Source organism: Carya illinoinensis, chromosome 3 (assembly GCF_018687715.1).
Source record: "Carya illinoinensis cultivar Pawnee chromosome 3, C.illinoinensisPawnee_v1, whole genome shotgun sequence".
Classification (NCBI taxonomy): domain Eukaryota; kingdom Viridiplantae; phylum Streptophyta; class Magnoliopsida; order Fagales; family Juglandaceae; genus Carya; species Carya illinoinensis.
The window spans coordinates 11,455,832-11,470,056 of NC_056754.1; positions in this window are offsets into that span (position 1 = coordinate 11,455,832).

Genomic DNA, 14,225 nt, shown 5'->3' on the forward strand with positions numbered 1-14,225 from the left:
TGGTAGGTTCTCTATTGATCTTCTCAATTAGTTTTTAGGTCTAAATAATCATATAAAATTAAAAATAATGCTAGTTATAAATTTTAAATAAACAAGTCTACCAGCTCTGTAAAATAGATAAATTTCTCTAAAAAAAATATTTTTTTCATGGTGGAGTTTATTTTTTAACAAGAGATTTTTTTTTTCTCAAAGGTAAGTCTAAGAGTGCGCAAACCGCACACCTTATTACTAGGCAAACCATGTTTGAAATTAGAGTTTTGCTACTCATCATCCTATATACCACAGACCACATTTTTTTATTTTTCTGTTTATTTTATTCTTGCTAAACTAATTGAGTTCTTTTAATCATTATTCCTACACTATATACTTGCTAAGGGAAAAAAAATACAAAGATAGAAAATCATGTGTGATTTGTAATGTAAGAATTATGAGTATAATTTTTTTTTTAAATGAATGATAATAAAATGGCAGGGTAAAGGGGTCTCCCTTTGTGAGTTTTTTCCCCTAACTTGCTTCTCTCGAGTTCTCTCCCCTAGCTTGTTGTCCGACTCTCTCTCTCCCCTTGATTATTACGAAGTAAAAAGCCCTATTTTTTTCTTGTTTATAGTCAAAACCTAGTCTCTGCACTGAAAAACCAAAAAGGATGGCTGGAGGAAAGGGACATAACCCATCTCTCAGATCCTATTCATAATGAACTATTTTGATATTGCAAAACATTTTTCGTGCCAACCTAACAAGCAAAACAAAATTAACATGCCGAAAGTTCTTCACGGTTGATCATCAGCTTCTTTCTAAGTTTGGTCACTCTGTGGTCATGAACCCCCCCCCCCCCCCCCCCCCGGCCAAAAAAGAACCCCACCTTGTCTAGTCTAACTCTCTCTCTATTCCCATTCTCTTTTCATTTTTTAATTTTTTTAAGAATAGAAGAGGTCACATGTTCAAGAGTGACCTCATCCCCAAATTTATTGAAAAAACTCTCACTAATGGTGGAGGAATACCACGATTACGGGACACTCTAGTAAAGACAACTTACATTAACAATTAATCCACTCTCAGATATGGAAGCCCACTTTTATCCAACCTGACCCAACCTCTATTCCCATTCTCTCGTTCTTTTGATTTCTGATGATTTCTTCAGTAAATAAGTGGGGCTAGGGTTGGGACCAGGGTTGTAAAATGGGAAGAACCAAGATAGTTTGCCAACGAGGACATCATTTTCGAGGAGAGAAGTGGAAGATGGTGGTGGTAGAGGTGACTTGTGAGGCTAGGAGAGGGGATGGGGTCAATAGAGTCAACCCTGGAAGCATAGGGATGGGCTTGGGTGGATTGGAAGTGCAAGTGCCCATGCATGGTGTTATTCAATGCTAGTTTTTTTGCTCTGGTAGTGCATTGAGAATTTGTGACAATGGTTCTTTCTATCTTGTTTTGATTTTGAGAGAGAGAGGGGGGGTTCTTCATAGGGTCATAAATTTGGGGTTTTCTTTCTACTGGGTGGGCTAGAAGGGTGGCAAATCGTAACCTATTTAGATCATGGATCATGTCGTGTTACCCGTTTTGACTCATTTAATAATTAATTACAAATATATTAACATGACGGGACTCATTTAAACTCATTTCATGTAAATGAGTTGGACTAACACTCATAAATCACTTGACCTAATTAACATAATTTTACATAAAAGTTAAAATCTATATTTATTAGTAGCCACAATATCTTAGAAATATATATCAATATTTGTTAAATTTTAATATATAATAAAAACTAATATTACACACCATACTGTAAGGGGATTTTTCACCCGGGCCGAAGGCATAGAGCATTGGCCCAAGAATACGAGGGGTCTAGGCCAACCGAGCAACCCGTCGGCCCAATCAAGGGGGTCCCAGGCTCTGGAACAAAGGGCAACCCACAAAGTTAAAAGTGCAGGAAAACCCCCTTAATGTAGAAAAGGAACATGCCACCTCGACTCCCATGCTCCTTTACCGTCACCAGCTCCACCTCCAAGCGCCTCCTCTAACCCTCTCTCCAATCGATATGGCTGGATAACCAAATGGTCATCTTTATTGTGAAAGTTTCACATAAGCAACCGGGGTTAAATGTTTTGTAATCATTCAAGCTTGTGCTCCTTTCCTACTCGTGGGAAAAAAAAAAAAAAAAAAACCAACCATTCTAAGCCCCATGGGAAAATATTAATGGATGTGGCTTTTATGTGCTTATCCCCTATTTACTTATATTAAAAAAATTACCTTCTAATTTTTTCTAGAACTTTTCAATGTAGCTTTTCATTTATTCGATTGCAGCATTTTTAGATATGCTATGGATTGTGTTGTGGTCCCTGCATCAAGCTATAGACAAATAATATAAATAGGCATTTTGTTTGTCTTTGTCTTTTTTGGTTGGATTTATTTATTATTTTTCTTGTTGTGCTGTGATATATCCATGCTTAACATCCTCAAATCTTGATTAAAAATAAAAGCCCTGATTGCTCAATTTAAAGAGGAGGAGAAAACAGAGGAGTGCTTAGAGACAAAGGAGTGGATCATGTGGATGGATGGAAATGGCTTGCTTGAATGACAACGCACATATTTTTAGCAACTTCAAATGAAAATTGTGGCCAAACTTAATGTAGAGAAGCAGTGATAGTTGTTTTGTAATATTTGTTGGCTTTCCTTTGTTAATTTTTACTACATCGATCCACCAATGTTAAATCATTGGTTAATTTGTAACAAATTATTGTTTTTCATGTGTATGTGGTTTTGGACAATATTTATTTTCATGGACATATGGTAAACTTATGCATGGATGGAAATATGGTAAACAAATATTACAGATATGCATATGAAAATATTTTGGCCAATGTTGTTTTGTCAACGTTTTTAAGGGAAATGAAATCATATATAGAAATATTGAATCACTACTGACAACATAAATTATAGCTAGTACATTTTCTAATTTTGGAAATATAATTTCCATTGATGATTAATTAGGTCTAATTGGAGTTGATGATGAGACGAAATGTCTCTAATTTCAAGATAACGCTGGATGAAATCCATAAGTTCAGTTATAGGATTGCACAATAGTTCAGGCAAATCCTTATAAACTTGTTCATACGGATCCCCATTATCATCACGCTCATTTCAATGATCAAGTTATGTAGAATTATGAATGCTTTATTATATTTGTTAGATCACTAATTTTGAACATTCGAGCAGGTTCACGAACGATTGCAAAATGTTGTTGAAGGCTACCAAATGCAAGCTCTACATCCTTTCTTGCTGATTCATATGTTGAAGCAAAATATTTCTTCTTTTTCCCTTATAGAGATGGGATCGTCTTCACAAATATTGATCACTTTTGATATTTACCATCAGCAAGATAGTATCCTATAATATAGTCATTGTCATTAATTCAGTAATCCAATGGAGGAGTATGCCTTTGGGTGAGTTCAATGTAAATAAAGGATCTCTCTAGTATATTGATATCATTATGAGAACCGAATAATCCAAAAAAGATATTCCATATCCAAATATCATATGATGCAATCGCTTCTAATGTAATATTTGGTTCATGACTGTGACCAAAGTACATACATTTCTAGGCAAACATGTAATTTTCTCACTTTCAATATATGCAATCAATGCTTCCTACCATCCTTGGGAATCCACATTGTTTTTCACCACTAATGAGCAATCGAGCAAATATCAATGACATTTGGAGACCTCAAATATTTATTTGAAAATCCATTTACGACTGCAGCTACAAATTTTTTCAAGCTCTCCTTTGTAGTCATTTCTCTAATCTTATTCATCCATGAAATAAGCAATTACTCCATACGCAAGAATTTTAAGTGCAGTGGTTATTTTTTGCATAGAAGATAGACCAAGTTCCCAGCATTATCTCTTCTTGGCATGAAGTAGGGCTCGTAAGCCTCTACCTCATATGGAATATGAAGAAAAATAGAACGACTCATACAAAATCTCCTTTGAAATAAATTTAAGGGATATACTGATACTTCTACAAAATAGTTACGAAATAATCATTTGCGCCCTTCAATATGATCATACCTAATGTACTTACAATGTTGGTGAGTACTATAACGAGTAGATGTTGATCCTCCATCATCATTAGGAACAAACTCCAACTCATATTCTGAATCTAAGTGAAGCAACAATTTGTGAAAGAAGAATGAGCCATTCAAGAAGCGAGTAGAAAATCAGGCCGGAATGTGAATTTTCTCTTAAGAAGAAATAAAACTTAGGTTGATCTAGATGTGAATTGGACTCAAAAGTGCTCTTATTTATAGTAAAAAAAATTATTATCATTTGAAAAGATGTCTATTAGGAAAAAGACAAAATAAATTACCGTTAGATCTTAGACAAGATGTGTTACTGTTAGATAAATAACATAAAATATTACCATTAGATCTTGGACAAAACCATTATCGTTTAAAGTTTATCCTTTACAAAATAATACCGTTGGAAAAAGCAACTTTTGATAAGAAAAAACATTATATTATTTTTGAAATTATTACAACATTATATTATTTTTGAAACTGTAATAATTTCAAAACTATTATCATACCTGCAAAAAAAAAAATCAACTTTGTGTTTAAAATTTTAGCTAGAAAGTGTTAGTTCAAAATATTAATAAAAAAAAAAAGACAAAAGTTGTAGAGACAAGATCTGGCGATGCGAAAATATGAACAAATGGGTTGTGTCAAGGTCATGGAACCCCTATCCAATTGGTATGTGGCTGCATAACCTTGGTTCATCCTGCTGTCTTCATATTCTTGAGCGTCAGAACGTGAGTGGTGGAGGGAGGGAGGGAGGGAGGTGCGAGGAATGAGGGAGAGGATTTAGGGTTTTGTATTAATAGGGATATCGGGGTCCTGGGAGAAGCAAAAACTAAATATTTTCATATTTTTGTTTTATGAATAATGCTACTCATCATCTTAATTTTCGTTATCCTTTCATCATTTCATGATATGGCATTAGATAATTGGAGATTATTTATTATATTTTACTTGTAAACCTATTATCTAATGATACATCATAGGATGATGAGAGGATAATAAAAATTAGGATGATAAATAGATTTTTTTCTTTTTTTAATATAAAAACTAGTGACATGGGTGATTGAGCTTAAATATTGCATATTTTAGCTATTTAAAACCAATGTATTTTAAATTCTTCATGACATTATTATTGGTTTTAGATGGAAAAATGGTTAATAAGCATAAATACGAGTTGTGATTTTTAATAGATTGATATCATGTTTATGCTTAATTTTACATTTATGATGTAATTGGACAATATTTCCTCACATATATAATTTATTTGTGATAATTTATTTTTCTTTTAATTTTGAGTGTTATTTTTATTTTCAGTTCAAATAAAATTCACATGATCCAATTGGAACTGTTGACCATGAAGAGAAGGAAATAAGTACGGGCAGCTAAAAATAAAGACAGTGACTTTCCATAGATGCATGAAGAAATACATACAATGTAAAGTCAAAGTTTGGCAAAAGAAGAAGTGAAGGAAATGGTGCTGGATTTTATTGAAAAGTATTAATCTGATGTGAGGCATGCTGGACGACAAAGAGATAGGGAGCACATGGGAAAGAGAGAAAAGTGGAAGTGAAAGCAACCGAAATGGAAGGAATCGGTGAGTTAGATAGTGTTAGTCATGAGTAGAGAGGGAAAGAAAGAGATAGGAAAGGAGAAAAAAGTGAGTGGAATGTTAGCTGAACGTGCTGAACGTGGGCCCTCATTAAGAAAAGAAGGTGAGCTGCCGAGATTGAAGGAGTCCTGCTCTGAAGTAGTGCATGAATTTAGTGGTGGGTTAAATTGTAAAAGGAGGAATCGGTGAGAGAAATTGAGGGCAGCCGAGTGATTGAAGGAGTGGGGAGTGGGGTCTTAAGTGTGGAAGAAAGCAGGGGGGTTGGTTACGTGGGATGTTCGGAGAGTGAATATAAAAACAGAAGAGAAAAAAATAGAAGGACACTTCGGCTGGGGTGAGACCAGCTGAGGTTAGAGCAGGTTACGTGGTTCCTTCTTCATTCTGAGTGGTTCACTCGGTCGGCTGGAAGTAGTTTTGATGTGGGTGATTTATTGAGGGGTACGTGGGGGATATTGAGAGAATTAGTGGATGTGAGTGAAGGCAGTCGGTGCATGATGAGAAGTTTTATTTTGCTGGGAAGAATTCGATGCAGCAGGAGACTGGTACGGGTTCGGAAGGAGGAGACTCACGGGAGAAGCTTGTTCGTCTAACGCCGGGACCCATGTTTGAATGCACTTCATTTGGGGAGTTATTTTCGAGCTCAATCATCTCTCCATTTTTACTTTATTGTAGTTATTTTCTTGTATTTTATTTTAGTATTATCATGAAACTGTTTATTTAATTTCTATAACACTTATAATAAATATGATTGGCTAAATTTTCATACTAAGGTTAGAGGTGAAGTTTAATGATTTACATATTGTTTCCGAATCCATGTAAAATTTATTCTACGAGCTTGATAGATTGAAAGATTTTATTATTGGATATTTTGATTATCTATATACTCGTCTTGATTCATTGTGATTTCCGAATACAGTGAATGCTTGAGGAATCCCTGTGGTATTCAAATAGATTTGTAAATGTTTTAATCATCAATCGTTCACGCTCAATCATAAGCGTCTGTTTTTCTCGATCTTAAATGCTAAATCTACCAATTAAACGGAATCATTATTCTAGTTTAATTGAAGTAAATCGATTGGAAACAATATCATAAATTATTAGACGGATCCTCGAAACCTTAGTCTTCTTCCATTCATTTTATCATTCTAGTTTAATTCATTTTATCAATCTTCATTTGATTGCACGTTTCTTTTCGTAATTTTGTTTCATTGTCTGAATTTATTTTATTTATCACAAAAGCCAATCCCTGTGGATTCGATCCTGTAAGATACTACAATACCTGTATACTTGCAGGTAAAACTGCACGAGATTCTTGATTCATTAATTTGAGTCAAAGTTTAGTCGCAATCAATGGGGTAACATTTATTCCTCGTTTGAATGTTGAGATAAGATAAAAGAAAATATGTGAATAGTAATGAAATAACTTGTGAATAATAGTAAAATAATTTGAGTTAAAATGTTTTAAGAGATTTTGAAAAATGTGAGAGAAAAAGTTGAAGAAAAATACTATAAAGTTAAAATATTGTAAAATATAATTTTTTTAATATAATATTTATTTTGAGATTTGAAAAAATTAAATTATTTTTTGTGTTTTCTTTGAAAGTTTGAAAAAATTGTAATGATTAAATGAAAAAGTTAAAAATTTAAAATTTAGAAGTGTTTGTGTAAGTAGTTTTAAGTTATTGAGACGAGATCAGATGAGATAGAATGCGATGAGATCATTTTAACATCCAAACGTGGCCTTATCGGTTAGATTTATCGTCACCGTAGCATAAGTCATCTATTAATATAGTATCTATAATACATTTAAATCAAAATAAATTTCTTGGCTTGCAAGACCCAAAAAGAAAATAATAATTGTGACATATTCAATTATTAGAGAGAATGCAGTGGCTAATGATTTAGCATGAAGAAGTGCGAATGGTTTAAATGATATATGGTATTCGGCTTCGGATCTTCCTCCTCTCCTTAGAGGTTTTATTAGATTGGATAGGGGCTTTTCCTTATATTTGAAAAAATTGTACATGATTTGTTTATGGGGGCTAAGTTTCTCTATTCTTTATTGGTAAGTGATGTTCGTTTGGAAGTGGAATGATTTTTGTTACCACAGTTTTCTCCTCTACCATAAGTGAGGATGATTTATAATAAGAAGGCTTCACCTTCACGTTTAATATATATATATATATATATATGATTGCTAAAAGCATATAAAATATTTACGTCATAAAGTTGTTTATAGTAAACTTCCTAATTTCCTAAATGCTTGGACAAAAGAAAATGAAATTCCCAATCAAAATCTAAAGCAGCAAAGATATATTAAGAACAAATGGTATAGTGCATAGATATTTCATAAATAACAAAAGGGATTTATTATAGTCCCATAGATTGGGCAAGTTTGGTTGTTAGATTACACTGATATAAACTCAGTTCAGTCTTAATATTAATCTGAGTCTTATATCTAAACATACAACTCTTAAGTTACTAAACTCATCTCAATTCAAAACATCTTTACACGTGGAACCATAACATTTTTCAACTTTTTATAAATAGTGTTAAACTCATCTTAACATCCAAACATATCTAAACTCATTTTAGATAGGCCCCACAAAACTCACTTCATCATCTCAACTTACTACTATTTATAAAGAACTGAGTTTAACTCAGCTTAACTCAACATCCAAATGCAGATTAAGGACTTGGTTGGGTGCTAAAGTGATCTCAGGTCATTTGAGATAGTTTCGTATAGTATATCCATCCAAACACACAACTTATTTAAACTAAAATAACCTCACTTTTTTTTTTGTCTTAACTCAGCAATATTCATTCATGGGATTTTTAATATTATTTCATCACCACAACAACAAACCAATCATTGATGGAACTCGCTACTTTATGAACTTTCTATAAAAAAAGTTAAAAAAAATATATATATCAACCTACTTTATATAACCAAACACATCTCAATGGGCTCCACGAAATCCACTGAAACATCTAAACTCACTACTAGTTACAGATAAATTTAGATCATCTAAGATACTATTAGCATTCAAATGGAGTCAAAACACAAATGGTACTACACTCACATTTCCATCACCCAATCTTTCTTCTCAAGCAGATTTTAATCCCTTGTCTATGAAATCATAATACAATACATGCAAACTATGCAGTTAAAAATGAAATGAACTCAAATTATTGAATAATGATATATAGCCCCAAATGTACACATTTCAAGTAGATCTTTTGTAAAAAACTAGATCACATTATAAAAAAGATTGTAAGACTCACATTTTTCTTGTTAGGACCCACTTTTTTTTATAAAATGTGTAACGACCAAGACCAGTACTATAAGGATAATTTTATTAGGCCTAAATTATGTTGATGGGCCATATTGGAAAGCCCGATTTCAATTTATTGGATATTTCAAAATAGGTCATAGTCCGAAATTTATTAGGGTGGATTAATGGTTTATTCGACTCAATAATTAGGTTAAAGCCCTTTTTTAGTATTAATTGGACGGTTTAGGTTTGTTTTAGACCCAAACTAGGCCTAGGAAGTGTGGGTAGGCCTAAGAGATTATTTGGATAATTCGAAGTGGCCCATTTGTTAGACCCAAAACCATTGAAAAGCAAGTTAAAAGCCAAACTTGCTTTCAAATACCCATATGCTCCTGCGTATATAAGCCCCATGCATGTCTTTTCCCCCACTAGGATTTCCTACTTTGAAAGGTTTCCTAAATTCGTAACCGACTAAATTCTGAAACCCTCAGAATGTGTGTCTACGTGCGCGCGCGCTCGTACGCACGTAATTCACGAATAGTCCCCCTCAAGCAGGTAGAAAATTCAAAGTGCTGCTAGGGTTGCCGTCAACCACTGCCAAGCCTCTTGCTAACGTTGGCCTCTTTCTGCCAGAGCACAAATTTAATATAATAAATCATTTATATTTTAAATATATTTTTCTAAGTACTTTGAATATTGAGGCCCAAAAGTTACAATGAGGCCTCATTTTAAATTTTTTTTATTAAATATAAATTCAAAAAATTTTATTTAAATATTTAAAATAAAGCCTTACTTTATTAGAATTTTTGAAAATTTTCAATATAATAATTTATATTTTATAGTATTATAATTAAGAGCAATTCGCTTAATTTTCGCTTTAGGTCTCAATTTGTATTGAGCCGCCCTTGGATCGTGAACTATTGTCTTTCCTATTTCCTTCAATTAACAAAGTTTGGAGGTGAGGCCTCCATTTTTCACTAAGCCTTTGAAGAATCATCCCAAGACGACCGAGATGACCTCTTGGTTGTAGATCTGAATTGGGAAGTAGCTTCCTCGTCTTCCTCCCCTTTAGAAGTGTGAGCATGAAGCATCGGCTTAAATAGTCATGCGAGAGATGGACTCAATTTCACTAGGTGGCGAGGAGAAACTGGGACACTTGGGAGAAGTGTTCCCTCCTATGATTGCTAGGGTGCAAGCACGAAACATCAGCTTAGATAGTTTCTATGACATACTAGTAATAAGGAAATGATAGAACATTTTCATTGAAAGCTCTAACTTACATGACTCGATGGGAATGCCTCCCTTTTAGGGAAATTTTAGACAAAATACTTCCTTAGATGTTCTGCGTTCCACGAGCTTGGTAACTCATTTCCTTTAGTGTCCTTAAGCCAGTAGGTTCTAGGTCGATGGTAGGTTGTAAATACGTATGGTACTTCCCGTCTTGGTCCGAGTTTCCTTTTTTCCTTGGAGGTCACTCCCGTCTCCTTTAGTACCAAATCCCCTTCCTTGAATGACCATGATTTGACTCTTCAATTAAAGTATTGTTCTATTTTCCTCTTGCCAGCCGTTGTTCTTATCTCAACCTCTTCTCTCTCTTCCACGAAGTCCAAATTTGCACACAAACCTTTTTCATTTGTTCTTTCATTAAAATACTAGACTCAAAAGTTTGGCATACTTCCTTCCATTGGGATGAACACCTCACTCCCATATATCAATGCAAAGGGAGTTTCCCTAGTGGGGGTTTTAACCGTGGTACGATATGCCCATAGGATCACTGGGAGATCCTTCCCCATGCTCCTTTTTTGGCCACCAACCTCTTTTTAGGATCCTTACTAGGGTTGTTGGTCACCTTGGCTAGTCCTTTGGCTTAGGGATGTCCTGAAGATGAATACCTGACCTTTATACCCAGCTCGTTGCACCAATTTTGGTAATGGTTGAAGTCAAATTGACTTCTAGTGTCCAAGATAATGACTTAGGGTATGTTGTACCGACACACCACAACATTTCACAAGACCTGGGTTACTCTAGCAGAAGTTATTGTTGCAAAGGACTTTACCTCCACCCATTTCGTGAAGTAGTCCACTACCACTAGGATAAAATTTGTAAAGTGCTTTTACATGAGAGACTTCTATTTGAAAAATATTTCTTGAATTACAGCAAGCCAGTCTCCCCTAGGGGTTCGGCGTTCCTCAGTTGGTGGGCACTTCTCTTCCTTCCCCATTTAACTCCTGCATGTAGCATTCTCTTGTTATCAACTACTCACTACACACTATGCCCACATCTATTTTCATTAGAAATTTCATCTCTTGGTGGTAGGTTGAGGTCACGACCTTCAGACTGTTCAGCTTTGGCCGCCCGTTGATTATGTTGTATGAGGAGGAGGTCATGACCACGAAGAAGTCTATCATGGTGGTTGTTGTTTGTGTCCAACATCCGACCATCATGGCTAACGTTATGGAACCCAAAGGCTGCACCATTTCCCCCGAAACTCCCTTCAATGGGTTCAACAATGGGCATAGTCAATTTTGGTTGATGCCCATCTTGGTGAACACTTCCCAAAAGAGAATGTTGATCGAGCTCCTGTTGTCTATTAGTATTTTTTTGGTGTTGAAGTTGGCGAACAACATTGTCACCACCAAGGCATCTTCATGGGGGTCAATCACTCTTTCGCAATCGCCTTTGTCAAAGGAGATGGCCATTGTTTTCTCAGTCCGGGCCATCTTTGTTGGTCTTCCAATGCTAAAGATCTCCTCATAATACAGTTTCGGGCATACGCCTTTTTGCTTGATGCAGATCCACCTCCACCAGCAAATCTTCGGCAATGGTTTGGATTTCTCCTATCAGGACATTGATCTGGTTTCGGCACATGGGGTTTTCCCCATTCCTCTCTTCAGCATAGGGGGTTTCTCATCCATTCGTTCCCTTGGTGGTGGCGAATACTGGGCAATCGGCGCCCCAACTCCCTATCCTTTTGCATTTCTTCCATCCTTCGCCTCAAGTGATGGCAACCCTTAGTCTCGTGGCCTTCCATGTTGTGGTAACTGCAAAACCAACAAGTTTTCCGACAGCAATTGTCATTGCCTCAGGGTTGCTCCTCATTCTTTGTTTACATATTCATACTCAAGTGTATCTTCCCGGAAGAGGTTTCACCATCTTTCTTCTTCTTGTATGGTCCTTTCCTATTTTTTACTCTTACTCATAGGTGCTCTCGCTTGTGGCATTTTTGTCCCCTTTCTTAGACCACTCCACCTCAAACCTTCTCAGGGAGGTCAACACACGAAGGGGGTCCTCAGAATTGACACACTCGTCTACTTGGTCCATGAATTGGTGTAGCGTTGTAGTGGCTCACATAGTCAGTTCAACCATGAATGGTCTCTTGGGCCAAATGCCACCCAGGGGTGCTGCTAATGTTATCTTGTCATCATGCTCATCCATTGTCAGGAGCTCCTTATTGAACCAAGAGAGATAAGATTGCAAACTCTTTTCATCCCATTGTTTTACAGTTAGTAGATAGGCGATTGGACTCCTTTTACTTCTACTGGCCATGAATTGGGTAATGAACTGTCGGCCCAACCCCTCATAACTATAGATGGTGCTAGGCTACAAAGCTCCAAACCATCCCATTGCCATTTCTTTGAGTATCTGGGGGAAAGCTTGAGATGCGATTTCTCCAAGAAAGTTGTGGAGCATCATGTGGGCCCTGAACCATTTGAGATGTTTGATCGGGTCTATAGCGAGAGAGAGACTAGGATGACCTCCTCGTTATAAGGGAGATCGATGCTACTTAGTGATTGAGTTAAATTATTGCATATTTTATACTTTTAAAACTAATATATTTTAATTATGTCATTACATTATTATTGATTTTAGAAGAAAAAATAGTTAAGGAGTATAAATCTGAGTTGTGGTTTAAATTGGTTATTATCATAATTTATCCTTAATTTTTTAACTTGTGATTTAATTGGACAATATTTCCTCACATGTACCACATATTTTTGATATTCTTTTTTTTTTTTTTTAATTTTGTGTATTATTTCTTTTCTTATTTTTAGAATGCTTATAGATAAGAGCTGGAGCTCCTCTCGCATTTTACCCAAAATTCTCTTGTTTTTCACGGAAGCACGGAGCACATGAATGTTTTTCTAAGGATATTGCTGTTGGGAGAGGACGCAGCTTATGGGGCATCTTTTTAGTTTGGACGGCTAAATGTAACAACAACATTGAGTAGAAGATGAAGTGGAAATATCGGACCACCAAAAGTAGTAAAAGTAAATGCAGTGGGAAATACGTGGACCTATTGATTTATTTCTTTTGGACATTTCAAGGCCTTGGGGGTCTTACACGCATGGGTCCAACACGGTTTTTTTTTCCTCTTTCTTCTTCTTCTTCTTCTTCTTCTCTTGGTTCTTGGACAGATGCGAGGGGCCTTTTTAATAGATACGAAGCGGCAGTTTATTTTTCTCTGGACTTTAAGGACAATATTACATACAGTCGTGGAATTGCAAACACCGCGCAATCGCTTTGAAAAAGAGTGGGGTCTATGATTAAAAAGTTAGTTTTTTTTTTTCATGTGGGTCCTATATTAATTCATTTTTTTCAAAGCGACTGTACGCCGCTTGCACAACCACGACTGTAAATATTATTTCTCGGACTTTAAACACACACGTCCCTTTGGGCCGAAACAGACGCACGCTTTTTTTTTAGTTTTGGAGGCAAGACACAAGACAAATTTAATTTTACAATAATTCTGTGTACAACCGCCCTGCGTCCACATTGCGGCAGCGCATTCAACATTGTAAAAATTAAAAACGACGTCGTTTTTAACACATTGCATTTCCCTTTTAGAAAATTCTCTCGTCTCCCCATTTCACTCCAGATTTTCTCTCTCTCTTTCTTCCATCTTCTTCTTCTTCTTCTCCCTTTTGTCACTCAAAACCCGGTGCTTCGAATGATTTTCACTGAGATGATGGCCTGAACCAGATCCACGCACGAACTCTACAATGCTTGTGTCAAAGTACCCAACAACCTATTCAATACAAAAGCCACTCATTGAAAAAAGTTTTAAAATAAAATTTGATTAATGTTTGAAGAATTTTTTACTGAAGAAATTTACTCAGCATGTTCGGAGGATGCCTCAATGAGCTATTTTTTGTAGGATCTGATGCGGAATGAACGACAACAACCAAAGATGCACGACAGCAAAGACAGATCCAGCGCATGATGGAGACCTCTCTGGTTTCGCTTTCTAGTTTCCCTCTACAGCATCCA